Below are 17,132 nucleotides of genomic sequence, written 5' to 3' on the forward strand. Positions count from 1 at the left end.
ACATGTTTTGTTACGTGAAAACGTCTGTTCATGCTTATCTGGAGTGAATTATGACGATATCACTTTCCAAAGCTTAGACTTTTTTTTCTTCTTTTTTTTTTCTAACCTTTATTTATCCAGGTAAGTCGCTTGAGAACAAATTCTCATTTGCAACGACGACCTGTCACATTCACACAGTTACACATTTATACATGGAAGCTGCCCGGTACAACCACAGTCTGATCTGCTGGCCACTGAGCAGCTCCACTGGAGCGGTTGGGGTTAAGGGCCTTGCTCAAGGGCACCTCAGTGGTGGTAATGAGGGAGGGACAAGCGCGACTTCGATGTACTTTCTGCACTCCAGCAGAGTGGAATGTGAATGTCGCTCATTACTACAAGATCATTAATTAAGAGTTAAGATGATGAACTCCATTAGCGAGCTAAACACTTTGTTCTGCATCTAAGAGGTCCCAAATGTGTTTTGTTATATTTTTTGTTTGCGGACACATTTCACTTTTGTCTTTATCTGCCTTCAGTTTTAAATATTGGATGGATTGCCATGACATATTTTACAGACATGTTTCCCAGATGCTGACTTTGGTGATCCCCCTGACTGTTCCTCTAGCACCATCATGAGGGACATTTGTGATTTTGAGTGAAATGTCTCAGCAACTATACTCAACAAACAAAGAAACGTCCTGTCACTTTCAACTGCTTTTATATTTTAATCAAACTTAACATATGCAAATAGTTGTATGAACATTAAAAGATTTAACATCTAAGACATAAACTGAACAATTTTCACAGACATGTGACTAAAATAAATAATAATGTTTCCCTGAGCAAAGGGGGGGTCAAAATCAAAAGTAGCCCTCAGTATCTGGTGTGGCCACCAGCTGCATTAAGTACAGCAGTGCATCTCCTCCTCATGTACTGCACCAGACTGGCCAGTTCTTTTGGTTGTTGTTGCCATCCTGTACCTGTCCCACAGGTGTGATATTGGGATGTACCGATCCTATGCAGGTGTCGTTACACGTGGTCTGCCACTGCGAGGACGATCAGTTGTGCTTCCTGTCTCCCTGTAGCGCTGTCTTAGGCATCTCACCATAGGGACATTGCAGTGTATTGCCCTTGCCACATCTGTTGTCCTCGTGCCTCCTTGCACCATGCCTAAGGCACGTTCACGCAGATTAGCAGGGACCCTGGGCGTCTTTCTTTTGGTGTTTGTCTTTTGGAGTCAGTAGAAAGGTGTCTTTACTTTCCTAATTTTCTTTTAACTGTGACCTTAATTGCCTACAGCCCTTAAGCTGTTATTGTCTTTTCGACCGTTCAACAGGTGCATGTTCATTAATTGTTTATGCTTCATTGAACAAGCATGGGAAACATTGTTTAAACACTTTACAATGAAGATCTCTAAAGTTATTTTGATTTTTACAAAAGTATCTTTAAAATACAGTGTCCTGAAAAAGGGCCGTTTCTTTTTTTTTTGCTGAGTTTATTTAAAAGATTGCCAACGCATTTGGTACACATATCCATGTCCCACTCAGGATGAATTGTCCTTACTTTGATGATCACTTAACTTTTCATCTAGCGCCACCATCAGGTCAACACTTTAGTTTGTCCAACATTGTCTTACTAAATAATGACATTACCATCATCTTCAGCTTGTGTTTTGTGCTAATTAGCAAATGTTAGCATGTCAGTACACTAAACTCATAATGGCGAATATGATGAAATATTATATCTGCTAAACATCAAACATCACTAGCGTAGCTGTAGACCCTTTAGTCCTTTTCTAACATTGTTGCTCCTGCATATGTGTAAATGAGGTGGACAAAGCATTCGAAAAAATAAACTTTTACATAACATACAGTAATTCAGTCCAGTACAATATTACCACAAAATACAGCCTCAAAACACACAGAACTGATTCAACACACAAACAACTGAAGTAGTCTCAACAAATAATGAGCATTTTAAGTAATATTTGTATATATTGTAGAGCTATTGTATTGTATTGCATCCCACTGCACGTGTCATATTTGCTTTAATAAAACTTGTAGACCTATTGTAGGCAATCCAAGTTATGAAGAACAAATTAATCCAAACAGTAGCTTTACTGACCACTACAGCAGACTGAAGTGAGTTGGTTCAAGTAAGTTCAGTGAATGGTATGAATGGAATGATTTTCAAAGTATTACATAGAGCAACTGCAGTCTTTACATGGACTTCCAACACGTGTTTACTGGCATCTAGTCTGAAGCCTCTGGATGTGAAAATAGGAGTTGTATTTGCAGTATCAGACATCCCATCATTCTGTTGTAAAAGGAAAAGCTAGCTTTAACCTTCAAGGTTGAGAGAGTCCGACACCCCTGCTTAAAGCATTCAAATGTGTATGCAATTCAGTGTAAATGGCTCGTGTGTGTTTCAACTGATGTCTAAGAGAGAGATACGTGTTGTCTATGAAATAAACCTAATGTTGTAGTAATGAATTTTGGGTTGCATTAACCCATTTGCAGTGGTGTTTAAGGCACAGACTCTGAGCATCTGGGATTCCAACTTAATCTAATGACAGAGAGGCAGAGACACAACTAATTATAAAGAAAGGGCCAAGTCATTGTTCTTGGTGCAGGGACTATAAATATATAGCCCTAAATTTGATTAGGGCCTAATAGACCTGCTGTAACAGACAGACGCCAGTCAATTCTAACCATCTTAAAGCCTTGTGAACTCCCAGTGCAAAGTGTCACTGGCTACAAAACGTCCAATGGCCTTTGAAAAAAAGATCTTTTGTTCACTTAATGGAATTAGGAAATATTTTTGCTTCCTAAACAAGTTAAACATTTGACTCATCGGCATGTCAGACAGACTTCTTATTTTGGAAACAAGCTCAATGCTTAATAGAGTCGACTTCCTGTTGAGGCACTGTCGCACCACTATAACTTTGTTTGTTTAGATTTATTGGATTTACAGTAAGCCATGTTTTCCTACAAATTCATTTAGCAGGCTTTCAGAGGAACTGACTGATGACAAATTGTGTGGCTTTAAACTTTGAAAGCTTCTTACATACATTTTTGAATAAAGTAGCATTCAGGATGACAGGGCTTTCTCACTTTTTTGTGAAATCAAATACATCAACATTTGAATCGCAAGTGTAATACAGCCAATTTACATACAATAATAAAGAAAGCCTGTAGGATCATATACAGTAGATGTGATTTTTTTGGTTCTATGTTGTACAGAATGATTATCATAGAATGTATACCTTATCATGATAAAAACCTGTTTAGAGTATTTATCAATGCAATACACAGACAGTTGAACATATTAAATATTGGCTTAAACTTTGGATAACATTTATGAGAAAAACATAATGTTTCAGAGCCATGAAATCAACTTAAGATACTCAGTGGGACAAGAACCTGTTAAAAAGAAAAACAGAATAAAACAGGTCATGCCAGACTGAGGGCATTATTTGTTACAAAGGCTTTAGACCTTTATCCTTTGGGATGCTCCGGCTCTCTGGCTGCTTTGCTACATCAGATTTGCTATTAAATCATTTACTCCATGTCTTTCTAAGCATGCCACTCCTGTGCATTTTCTGGTATCTAAAAGCATCAGAACTCCCATCAGAGGGACAGAGAAAGCAAGCAAAAGGCTTTTGTAGAGCTGCCTTTTAACTCATCTCTAGCCTGCCTCACTTAAAAGTTATTTTGGAGCATCATCTTTCAGTTCTTTTGAAACCCATAGTAGCAGTATCAGGGCCTTAAGTGTCTACTGTGCATAATACTTTCAACACTTTCTGAATGCTTTTTTTTCTGGAGCAGAAGGGACTTTTCATTGGCAAATAAGGCTGCCTTCATGCCTAAGGGCATCTGACAGTGGTGGAGGGACCTGAGAGGACAAGAGGGCTCCACAGTATTCAATATTACATGACAGTCAGTGTAGCTGCGTGGCACTGCAGCTCACTTTACAGAGCAAAGCTACAATGTAACTGTCTCTGTCTCTGATTGTGCCGTACATTTTTTGCAACATACGTAATATACAATACACGCAACTTCTGTATTCTATCAAAGTTTCTGGTGTCTTACATACAACAACTGTCTAAGTAATGCACTTATTATGGTTGCTGAGTTACAACTGGGATGCCACTGAAATAGTTACCTAACCAACTACTTCCATGCAGAAATAAAGTGTTTACAGTCTATTCTGCTTCCCCCAAGTGGCCAAAAGATCAAATAATCTAAAACAAAACAAGACAAACAGGAAGACAAAAACTACTTAAAAACTATATCGGACAGAGAGAACACAAAGGCTTTTCTTTTCTGTAGTTGCAGGGGCAACTTTTGGCCCTCTCAGCCAAAAATGCTGTTCTTCTTAAACATATATTTGATCACACTGGTGCAGTGGTGATGCTTTGTGGCACTGCCATGGACTAATCTTATCCCAGCACTCTCACGTAACAGATGACGACATACATGCGTGTGTTAGTGCATGTGTGTTTATTATTACCTGTTGGCTGGGTAATGATGATAGAAGTGCAGATGTTGCTGAGAGATTGGCGAAGTGCCAACATAATGGCAGGCTAAAGGACTGCAGCAATATGCCATGGGTTTAGCTGAAAAACATGAAAATCATCACCAACTCCCCACATAATAATCCTAGATGTATTTTACCACTCAAAGTAACAGACTTTGCACAGTACTGTATGTAGGTAGTGTTTGTATAGTGTCACCTCATTGTATTGTGTCAAAGTAGTCTTGGGTTCAGTATTTTAAGCAAAATAAATAAATGATTCATTCATTATTGCTAATGACTTTATAAGTATATCTCACAGCTTTGCCAAGTCCTATCAGAGGCTAGTCAAAGCGTAGTCTATATCCTTGACGTTCCACTTCCAGGATTGTTCTGGTGCTGCCGGAAATTCCGCAGGATTTCACTTTTTTCAGCCGGATGTCTGTTACCTTCCGCTTTTATGAGGACTATGGTTAACTGCTCCTCAGATCTCTGCAGGGTAACTCCAGACAGCTAGCTAGACTATCTGTCCAATCTGAGTTTTCTGTTGCACGACTAAAACAACCTTTGAACGTACACGTTCCGCCAAAACAAGTTCATTCCCGAGGCTATTTTGCAGCGGCAATGTTGCTTAGCGCCGCCCAAGACGATTGTGATTGGTTTAAAGAAATGCCAATAAACCAGAGCACATTTTTCTTCCATCCAGGAATAATGTGTGGACTAGCCAGACCCTCCTCCGCAGCGGTGTGGAGGAAGGTGGAGTCTTAATATTTCCTGTGGCATTCCACAGGGGTCAGTTTTAGGCCCGAAATTGTTTATCCTTTACTTAAATGACATTTGTAAATTATCATATGTACTAAAATGTACTATTTTTGCAGATGACAAAATATTTTTGGTTGTGGGGATAACTTGCAGCAGACGCTGGAAATGGTCACTAATGAAATTAATAAATTAAAACTCTGGTTTGATTCAAATAAGTTATCTTTGAACTTGAACAAAACTAAATTCATGATATTCAGAAATCGCACTATAAATACAGATGTTAAAATAGTAATTGATAATGAAACAATTGAAAGAGTCTATGAAAATAAATTTCTGAGTGTTGTTCTTGACCATAAACTCTGCTGGAAGCCACACATCAAATATCTGTGCATGAAGATGGCCAGGAGTATTGGTATATTGAGCAAAACTAGACACATCTTGAACAAAAATACATTACATAGTCTGTACTGCACACTTATTGTACCATATATGTTATATTGTGTGGAAGTTTGGGGAAATACCTACAAAAGCAACTTACACAAAATGTGCGCATTGCAAAAAAGAGCAATTAGGATAATAAATCACATCGGGTATTATGAGCACACCAATCATCTGTTTTTTTAATTCACATTTGCTGAAATTTATGGACGTTGTTACATTCAAAACTGCACAATTTATGTTTAAAGTTAAAGAAAATAATTTACCTTGTAACATACGCGCAATATTTAATGAAAGAGACAGGGGATATCATCTAAGAGGTCATTGTATGTTCAAGCAACCTCTTGTGCGAACTACTGTTAAAAGCATGTGCGTTTCAGTTTGTGGGGTGACCTTATGGAATGAACTGAACAATGACATCAAACAGAGCTATAATATCATTCAGTTCAAACATAGATTAAATACATCATTACTTGACCAATACAGAAAAGAATTTGTAATTTAAAGGTATTGTTCTATATTATTGTATTGTTTTAAGTTATTGTAAGACCGAAAGATTGTATGCTGTATTTGCATATCTATTAACTTTGTAATAATATGAGTTTGTGAAATAAGGGGCAGGACCAAATAAGCTATTTGCTTCTGCCTGCTCCTTCTCAAACTAATCCCTTTTTAATTTTTTTGTCTTGCAACATTGTTGATTGTTCAAGATAAATAAATAAATGAAATTAAATTAAATTAAAGGTCCGGCAATGCGAGACTAATTGAAGCTTATCACAATGGGTCCCGTGATTAGGGCTGCAGGATGGAAATAGCTGACCAAGGCAACTTCATTCAGACTTGGATGCAATGAGATCACAAACATAGGCGGTTCAATGTATGTGTTAAACTCCCTGAGCTCCTGGTTTATTACAGGATGAATAGCTCAGTGAACAGAGAGGACCTCTGATTTGAGTTTTGAATGGCTTATTTTCCTTGGTCTTAAAGGAATTGAACTGCTTTTCAGTTATATAATGACTTGTAATTGTTGCATCAGATGATTTGTGTCCTGTCAAACTGAATATCTGTCCTATGATGACCCTTTTTAACTTTGCTCCATGATTCAGTCAGCATCTGTGCTCCGGGGATTGACCATTGGTCACCCTGCATTCACCCGACAAGATTATCTTAAGATACACAAAGAAACTATTTCTATTCAGTCAGCTTTTGAAGATGTAATGTACAACCAAAACATAGCTTACAAAAACAATGTTTTATTTTAAAGCACACAAGGGTGGGCTAAAATGCAGTAGATTCAGACCAATCTATAATTCCATGGCCATACAGTAGATTTTATGTGTAGATATTTGAGGTGCAGAGAGTGCTGCCTGTTGAAGCATGGTCTTTGAAATAGTATGCATGCCAGATAACTTACTGTACATTGATTGATTTGATTATTTTTATATTTTATGTGCTGTTGGCTTTAATTGAATGTACCTGCACTGTAAATCCTGTGTTGTTGAGATACAGGTGAATTTATTTCTAGTTATAGTGCTGCTGGCTTAGGGTGTTCCTGTTCTGTAAATCCTGTTGAGATGCAGGTGAATGTATGTCATGTTATGTCAAGTGGCTGGTGAGTGTATATTCAACTTCTACCAACCCTTTTGAACTTTGCGCTACTGCACCCACATGCACCAAAAATACAGATGCTGGTGCGCTTGGAGACGCCCAAACAGTCTACGCGCCAAAAAACGCTTTTCTCTTGTCATTGTGCTTGTGCAATTAGGGCCCTTAGTCGTAAAGGAAAAGAAAAAAGGCAAGAAATATAAAATGAAGTATTGCACATATCCAAATGAAAAGCTAAATATGAATGAAATGTGAGCAAAAGTGAATTTATTTCTGCAAATCTGGCAAGAAAGTGAAATAGCACATACCATTTTAATTCTCAAAAGCCTTTGTTAAGTAAATGATTGTACAAAGGAACTCATTTTATAACACAAGAGTGTCTAATTTTACATACTGTTGCTGTTTGTCCTTGTATTACTGTATTTGTCATTGTGTTCCTGCCAAATCTGGGTACATGCACAAACACACAGATGCTCACAGATGCAAAAACACAGAGTGAAAAGAAACAGTTGACTCATCTCATTCCTAATTCCCTGCTGGCGATGGAGGCAGCTCTCAAGTCACTGAATTTGTTGCTAGAATGTGTTGTCTTTTCAGTTTGGATTAAGGTGAGAGTGAAGGCAGGAGGACGTGCTGGAGCCTGGGAGCTGTCCAACACTCCTCCTCTGTCACTGCCAGTGTTTCTGCTACTTTTAATCGCAACACTTTTACATATCCAACCGCCTGTAAAGGAAAGCAGATGCCAGGGCCCTTTTTCTTTAAATGTAGCTTAACTAATTTAGGCTAACAAGCATATGATATGAATATGAATATGAGGCTAAACAATTCTCATCCAGCTATTTTGGTTCTTTAAAGGCAGGTGGAAGATTGATTTGTAAATCCTGGATGGAGTTATCTTGGGTAAAAGTGCCCTCTTATTTTGAAATAAAGGCACAATTAGTGGAGAGTTGAAACCATGAGCAGCATTCATATGATTGGCTGAGTGCTGATCATGTGATTGCAGTTACATGAGGTAGCACACAGGAGAAGCTTTCTGCCCAAAAGGTTTTTTTTTAAACCTAAACCACCATATTTTCCTAAACCTAACTAAGTAGTTTTGTTGATTAAACCTAAGAGATTTATGGCAGAAAGCCCTGAAGGCTAACTTCTCCCGTGTGCCATTATAGGTGTATTGAGAACCATCCCAGCATGCACTGGGGCAATAGACTCATTCATAAAGTTGTTTTATGTTCTTGTGTTGTTACTGGTGTCATAAATTTGTGCTCCACAATGTTTCCACTGTTTCCACACTTTTCATCACTGTTTAATACATTTTAGTGTTTAAATGAAAAATTCCCATTGTCAAATTAAATAGCTTGGCTTCATTTGTCTTTTTAAGTTGGATTTTTTTTTTTACATTTCACACACAGTCTTCTTAAACTGAATTTGGTTTGGTTTCTTTTAATTTTTTTGTCTCAATTTGTCAAAATCCTAATCTGGATCATTTGGTTATCCACATACAAATACAACATACAAAAAATAAAACAACTCTAGCTAGCCTGTAAAGACTATCAAGGTTTGACATTGGTACAGCCTTTTGCAGAGTAGCCCAAGAGTTTGTGACAGGGTGTGACTGAATGGGAACTGCAGTCCGGTACACCATGCCTTCACACATGATCTTGGCACACCGGTAGATAACACTAGATGACAAGAACAATGAATTGTGTATGTAAAAATGCTTCCCTATGACAATTAGGTTTCCCACTGTTGCATGGACATTTGTTACTGCTTGTGTGTTAGGACCTGTGTATTCAAGTGACATGAATGTCTCTAATATATACAAGGGGGAAAAAAACACAAATTAAAATATTAATATTATATCACTGTTGTTTTGCACTTGCTTTTTGAGTTTCTCCCAACAGAGTTGAAGATATTACATTAGATTACTGAGCCCCTCTAAAGTCCAATAGATAAACTTAGGGGATAAACACTGACTTAAAAGGTATCATGATAGTTGTTTTCTTGTGACATCTTCAAAGTTAAGTTTCAAAATGTTAAGGCTATTTCGTCAGTTATTTAGTTGGACTTTTGGGACTCTGTTATTGACATGAATGACTAAAGCCTTATGCTTACTATGCAACAAGAAATGCAAAGTTAATTAAAGCTGCAGGCAGCGTTGGACGAGCCCTCGCTCCTCTGTGCGCGTCGGGGTTACTGGCGGACACCACTCCTTGCGACCGTGCATTTGCGCGGCACTCAGACATCGCAAATGAAAAGGGAAGTCCCTGCTGACTTCAATGATACCTCACACAATAGTGTACAAGAAATGGGTCATTAGTTATTAAAGGGGGCGTGGCTTAAGCATATAGGTCGGGGCAAACCTTTGCCAATAAAAAAGGAAGTCTCTGCTGAGGTCATTGATACCTCACACAAGACTCTACCTTAAATGGGTCACCAGTTATGAAAGGGGCGTGGCTTAAGCATAGGGGGGCGGGCCAAACCATCACCAATGAATAGGGAACTCTCTGCTGAGTTCAATGATACCTCACACAAGACTCTACCTTTAACGTTTCAAAAGCCATAAGAGGGGGGCATGGCCTAAGTACATGGGCGTGGTTAAAGTATAGGGGGCGTCTCAGTATCAGATGTAGACCACACATTATAAGTTTCATTTAAATCGGATGATGTTCGTCATATAAGGCGGATTTCCTGTTGCCAGCGGGGGACGCTATGACCAAAAGTCAATTTTGGCCTGTAGATGTCCTCAAGCCTGGGCCCTTGTCAAACCTGAGAAATTTTGGGCAGATATGACAATGTACACTAAAGTTACAACAACTTCTTCGTTCATCGATAAATGCTCAAAATGGCCACCACACCGTTTGACGAAAAAGTTTTTCTTTTAATAACTGTTCATCTTTAAGGTGTTGAGATGGTACAGACCGAATCTGAAGTTGATCGGATGAAATCTCTCCGAGTCGTTCGTTAAAGTATAGCACCTATAGTTTTGGGCCTACTTCCTGTTGCCACTAGGGGGCGCTATGACTTTGAGCCAATATCAGCCTTTCCATGTCTTCAGGGTTGGACTCTTATGAATCATGAAAAGTTTCGAGCCAATTGGACAATGTGAACTCAAGTTACACCCACTTCCTGTTTCGATGGCGAAACGCACAAAATGCCCACCCCGCCACGGCCACGCCCTATGACGAAAAGTTTTTCTTTTAATAACTTTCATCTCTAAGGTCTTAAAATGGCACAGACCAAATTTGAAGTCGATCGGATGTAATCTCTAGGAGGAGTTTGTTAAAGTATGACATGGAAATGGCCAAAATCAGACTAATTTTGAACTTTCAATTCAAAATGGCGGACTTCCTGTTGGGTTTAGGGTATGGCTCAATGACGTTTTTCTGTACGTCTTGACATGCTTCATATGTGTACCAAGTTTCGTTAGTGTACGTTAAATGTACTGCAGTAGGGGGCGCTAGCGAGCCATTTTTGTGCGCCTATTCCCAAAAACCTTAAAATACGTACATTTTCACCAGACTTGATGCGAATGCCAATTTTGGTGAGTTTTTGAATATGTTAAGCCTCTCAAAAAGGCGATTTATTTGCCGTAATAATAATTCCTTCAGTTTCAATAGGGCCTTCGCCGCTGCCTTAAGCTCTGGCTAAGCAATTTAATGAAAGTAAAAGACAGTGGCAGTCGTGCGTTATCGACATATGTGTTCTGCTACCTTCAGGTGGCTGCAGGAATTTGATCAACTGAAGGGGAAACTTTTCATACGGTATAAAGCAGCTTTTATACACATCTACTGGCTGGGGAGTGTTTTTAAAAAAAACATGTTTATTTACGTTTTAAGTATTATTGTGTTATTGCTGCTCATTTGCTCTGAGCAGTTTGTTTAAGACTTGAACCTCCCACCTGTTTGTGCCTCTCCTCCTACCTGTGCGCCAGTTTCTCTTCACCGGGCACCAAAATACCACACGGATGGGTCAAAGGGAATTTCAAGGCCATGACAATATCAAATGGTCGGAGTGCAGCCAGAAAAATTAGAAAAAGTTGCAGACTTAATTTTGTTGCACACCACTATATTTTAGTCTGTGTATTTATTTTGTGTTTGCAAAAAGCATGGTACCACTGCATATAATCCTTGTTTGAGGTATGATTTTAGATGCTTCCGACACAGGAACCATAGCTGACTTAATCTAACATGCCAACTGTGACATCTTAAATAATGCTATAAGTCTAAACAAGACGTGGTTAAAAACAAAATATTTTAATTTGTTGATGGTCAACCAAGTCAACTTGATTCCTGGCTATAAAATGGCTTTATTATGAGGTATGGAGACTGATTGACTCTGACAACAACAATGTTAACAGTTTCACTTTAGGGACAGCATGTAGGGCCGGGGAGTCTAATTGAATTCTACATTAGGGTCACACTAAAATTGATTTATAATTTCTTGTATCTTATTATCTACTCTTGACACACATATTAGGGACACTGATTTTTGAGATTAAGGTCTGCACACTTTTTAATCAGGTCAGTGGGATTACTATTAGACCTTCTCATATAACCCAGTGAGCACTGTGTTTTATGTAAGCACTGGGTGTCAGGCAGGATAACACATTTCACCTTTGGTTCACAGCAATGACCCTGTATGGCGTTATAATCCAGGCTTCAGAGGTTTGATCCGAGTAAGTGCATTAGCATAAGCTATGGGAGGTCAGATGGACGTTTGAAAGCAATGATGGCAAGGACGATTTAGTGGAGGATTAAACAGTCTTTTGCCATATGGTGACAAAAAGAGGAGTACTCCCCTCACACACCATTAACGTCTCAGGATGTCACCTTTGATAGCTATTGCTATTGTGTCACGCTATTCCCCATGAAATCTCCTTAAGGCACTGACACACACAGCCGATTATCGGCCATCGGACAGTCTGGCGAGGTCGGTGACTCGAGTCTGTTCAGTGTGTTCCGTGCCGTCATCCGTCGGAGGAGCTGTCGGCCTTTATTTTGGCCGACCCGACATGCTCAGTCGGAGACAGGGCAGTCGGGACTCACCCGGAAATGGCGAGCGGATGAGCCTCTCAAAATCTGACGAAAATCTTTTAAACTGACCTTTGTCGATCTGAAATTAATAACTGGGCCCTACTCAAAGCTTAGGCCAGGGTTTTTCACATGCATTTTCCCTCAAATGCATAGGCTCTTGGCTTTTGTTGTAACAAGTAAAGAAAGTAAATGCTAACCTTTGCTAACCAAAGCCCATCTGGCCATAATGTGAGGGGGGCATTAGTTGTGTTACTGTGGCCCCTGAGCCAAAATGGATTTAGTAATCAGTGGACAAACCTTTTCTCAAAGAGTTGACTCGTTCCTGGGAAGTTGAAGTGTGCCTAGAGAGCCTGAGGATCGTGAATAAGGTACTTGAAGCAATCTGTATTTTGATTTTTTGGGTGTCTCATTTGAGAACAGCAAAACATCAGCTTTTGACATCAGCTTCCTGTTAGGAATCAGTATTCCCAATTTTACATACAGGAATTGTTAACAATGTCTGCGATGATTTCAGGTAGGCTACATTTGCATGTCATAAAAAGGTGCTAAAAGTTGCCTGCAACAGCTGATCATTTTGCCTGTCAAATAGAACTCAATAGGGTAAAAATTAGAATCATCATCACCACAGTAGAGAATACATGTGCCTCTTCAAATATGGGGTAGTTCATGGAGATATTTTGAACCATGAGCTAAAAGACCTCAAATTACAGTCAGTGTTGACTATACAAACAAACAAAACAATTGTTGCAATTAGCAAAATATTTTAATAGTGGAATCAATACTCACTACACTGTGTGAATGAAATTATTTCACATACACAATCATTTATTACAAGTATTCACAAGGTTTTCACTAGGTTAACACTAGTCTATATCCACGATGTTCCACTTCCGGGATTGGTCCGTTGCCGTCGGAAATTCCGCCGGATGTCACTCTTTATGCCCAGATGTCCGTTACCTTCCACTTTCATTGTGTTGGCATTTTAAACTCCGGTGGATTTCTGAGGACTCTGGTTAACTGCTCCTCAGATCTCTGCAGGGTAAATCCAGACAGCTACCTAGCTCTGTCCAATCTGAGTTTTCTCCTGCACCACTAAAACAACTTTTGAACGTACACGTTTCACCAAAACAAGTTCCTTCCCGAGGCTATTTTGCAGAGGCACAGAGGCGCCGCCCGGTGCATAGCTCCGCCCATGGCGATTGTGATTTGTTTAAAAAAATGCCAATAAACCAGAGCACAGAGAGAACAGACCCTCCTTCACAGTGCTGTGAAGGATGGTCTGGCAATACGAGTCTACTGTAGGTTAATAGTGACTGGAGTTTTAACCAATTGAGTAGAAATTGCACATACATCTACTTTACACCACAGTGTACAGCAGGACCCATTGGCATGTTTAACAAGATTGATTCACAGCCAGTGGAGTAGCTCAGTGGGAATAATCACCTCCGGAGCACCAGTGCAATTAACTTATCATTGTTAGCCAGAACAACTTGTCATATATCAGGGTTGTGTTTGTTTTGGAGTCTTTCACAGGTGCTTGCATTCATGTTGCTTAATTAGACCTCTTGTCAACACTGGGAGCTTGATTGACAGCTCTCCTGTTAGCCTTGTTTTACCTGTTAGGGCGGAACGATTTACATCATAATCATGGTTTTTGGTGACGTTCTGTACTAATTCCCAGTATAGTTCAACATGACTCGAGGTCTAACTTGCCAGAGGAATTGAAATACAACAAATACAACAAACATTAAAAATGACCATGTAACATGAAGAAATAACATGAAAAGAACCGTTGAGGTCCTTTTTGTTGGACATAAGGTGGACATTAAGTTCAGTCCATGACACTTTCTCAGATTGCGTTCGCTCTGTGCACATGTACTGCAATGGGCAGAAAAGAGTGACTTTGAGCTGCAGGCGATTGGGTGTCCATGTGAGTTTTTGTCTATGAGAGTGAAGAGAGTGAATAAGTGAGTGGACTGAGATATCCGAGGGTGAGAAAGAGGTTGTGGAGGGAGACGCTGGACCGTGAACAAGCCATGAAGCGGAAAGGGAGGGTGATGACTGTATTAGGGGTGAAGGTGCAATCTGTCTAAATGAGTGACTCTTGTCTAAAGTGCTATCGGCAAGGTCCATGTGATCCTGGTCAACAACACAGACCATCCAGTTCGGAGGCGTCAATGTGGAGCCAGACCTCATGACCTACCACAAAGGGAAGCCTCTGTGTGGCAACAAGTCCCCCTATTCAGCCACCGTCATCAAAATCAGCTAATGAGCATAACTAGAAACATTCTGATACATCACAAGATGCCTGCAAACCACACACAGTGCCACACAGGACCAGAAAGGCTGTGTTCAATTACAACAGGACACTTGCCACATTGATAAAATAATAATGAAACTCCTTTCATTATTGATTTTCAGTCTGGAAAAGTCCAAGAAGAGTCCAGTGTTTTACAAGAGTACAAATACATAGAATCATTTTTTATGATGATAACAGTATTTGATCCCGATCCTGCCTGCCTTCTTTGAGTCAGAGCGAGGGAAGAAAAGGAGGGCACGTCACCTCCCATCATCCGGAGAAGTCTTTCTCCTCTTAGCACTTACTCTAGAGCCTCCCATGAGTGGCAGAGGGCGAGCCATTAAAGGCCTGCCGTAACACTACTGATACTGTCAGAAAGAGACAGGAGACATGGAAAGGCAGGCTCCACCGGACACTCTCACACTCACAGCTCTCACTGCTCCTGTCTATACTGTGTGTTAAGCTGTAATTTAATGATCAACATTTCATGGGACGCAAGGTATGAAGTTATATAATACATTTCTGTTGTTTGGGTTATAGAGACAGAAGAAAGTGTGAGGGTAGCAGTCAGAGCAAGCGAGTGAGTGAGTGATTTACAAATCAAAGGGAAAGACAACATAAAGTGAGTAAGTAAAGGGCAGAGCCAGACATTGTAAACATTTAGGATTAGCCCAAACCTAGGGGGGTCCAGGGGCATGCTCCAGCATGAGATCTGATCCCCCCCCCATTTTCCACAGGTACATATGCACTATTTTTCAAGCCATTTGAGATAATAGAATAGAAAGGGGAAATAATAATATATATAATATTTTACATCTAAGTAGAGAACAATTAGATACAAAATAGGCAGGATGATTTTTGAACTATCTTCATCATTCTGAAACCATAACACAAATTTTGTTAAGGATGACTAATTGTCACTCCTTCGACATAAGAAGAGGCAATAATTGTCTGATGCAACAATTTTTAAGTTACATAACATATAGGGTAGGAATTTGGCTTAAACAGCATTATTAAACTCTTTCTGTTATACTATACTGGAGTAGTGTTCACAGAAGGACAAGCTGACAAATCTACATTTGAATCCATGCTATAATAATCTGGGCTGCTCTTATTGCAAATAAAGGGATCTTTATCTTTATATTATAGTAAATGTGGTCCTCAATGAGCTGAAACCATTGGGTATTCAGTGGTGGGGGGAAAAAAAAGGCTAGACCCACTAACCTGTAATCTGATCAGATGTCTGTCACATTCAACTATCTTGCCATTGAATGCACAATACTGTTCTGAATATGGGGTAAAGACAAGTGTTTCACTGTTGACAATGTAAGGAATGGGGTGTCAGAATTGTATTTGCGCTCTGTGTCCCTCCTAGTTTGCTGTGATGATGCTTATTTGTAGGAAATACGAGGAGGGGGAGTAGAGGGAAAGGTGGTGGACAGTGATACGCTTCACTGGCTGATGTACAGTGACAGACTGTCTGCAGTAAGAGGGGAATGTTGCATGTTAGGCAGGTCAACAGATGCTAGGCTGACAGTCAATGAAATATTCAAGTCAAGACACTGCTATCATGGATCTGATGTATGTAATGTCTCAGAAACAGACCCTGGGTAAGAACAAGAAATAAGTTCCTAAAATACAGTATATGTCACAGGGACATGACATCACAAGAACAAAATGACATGGGATGTTTTTAATCTACCTTTTATGTGAGACACGTTTTCAAGCCCACCTTACTGTAGGGATGGAAAGGCCCGAGGTACAATCTTATTAGCACTGGCCTCATTTCTTACCTACAGCATAATAACCAATGACAAAACATTTCTCTTTTGAGAAAGTAAAGCTTGAAATGATTACAACGGACATTGAAGTGTCCCAGGAGCTCCTTATGCACTTGTAGGAAGGTGGAAAACTGATAAAGATCGATATGTGTTGCCAAAATTGCAATTGATACTGGGTATTCAGCATAAATCAAATATAATGTGTAGTCTTTTTTCCCATTTAAGTGGCTATATTTAAATAGTCTACTGACCCAATAATAGTTGTCATTTATGCCAGCAATCTTTAAATATTTGGCTATATGTCTTCTTTAAATAGGGTAAACGAAATACAGGAAGTGCAAAACATACGCAAACTCAACTCAAGGTTTGCTTACTCACTTGTTCTGGAGCTTTTGACCTTATCACTTCAGCAGATGGAGTTTGCTCAGTTGTCAAACTTTCCATTTTCTGAGCATGTTAAAAAATTAATTACAACCGAAATCAAAATTTCTTTCATGAAATAAGCTATATTGACTCAAACTTTTTAAAGTTGTCCCCACCTAAATATTCGGTCATTTTAAACCACGTTATATAAAAAAGCCAAGATGTTATGTGCTATGTACAGTGTTACTGAGACAGACCTGTGGAATTTAAATTGTAGACTTCAGGTTCTCTGATTAACAACACACTGGGTGTAAAAAGATATTGGAGAGACTAGTTACTGTAGGGACACACTTGTGT

This window comes from Sander vitreus, chromosome 13 (genome assembly GCF_031162955.1).
Source record: "Sander vitreus isolate 19-12246 chromosome 13, sanVit1, whole genome shotgun sequence".
In the NCBI taxonomy this organism is placed as follows: Eukaryota; Metazoa; Chordata; class Actinopteri; order Perciformes; family Percidae; genus Sander; species Sander vitreus.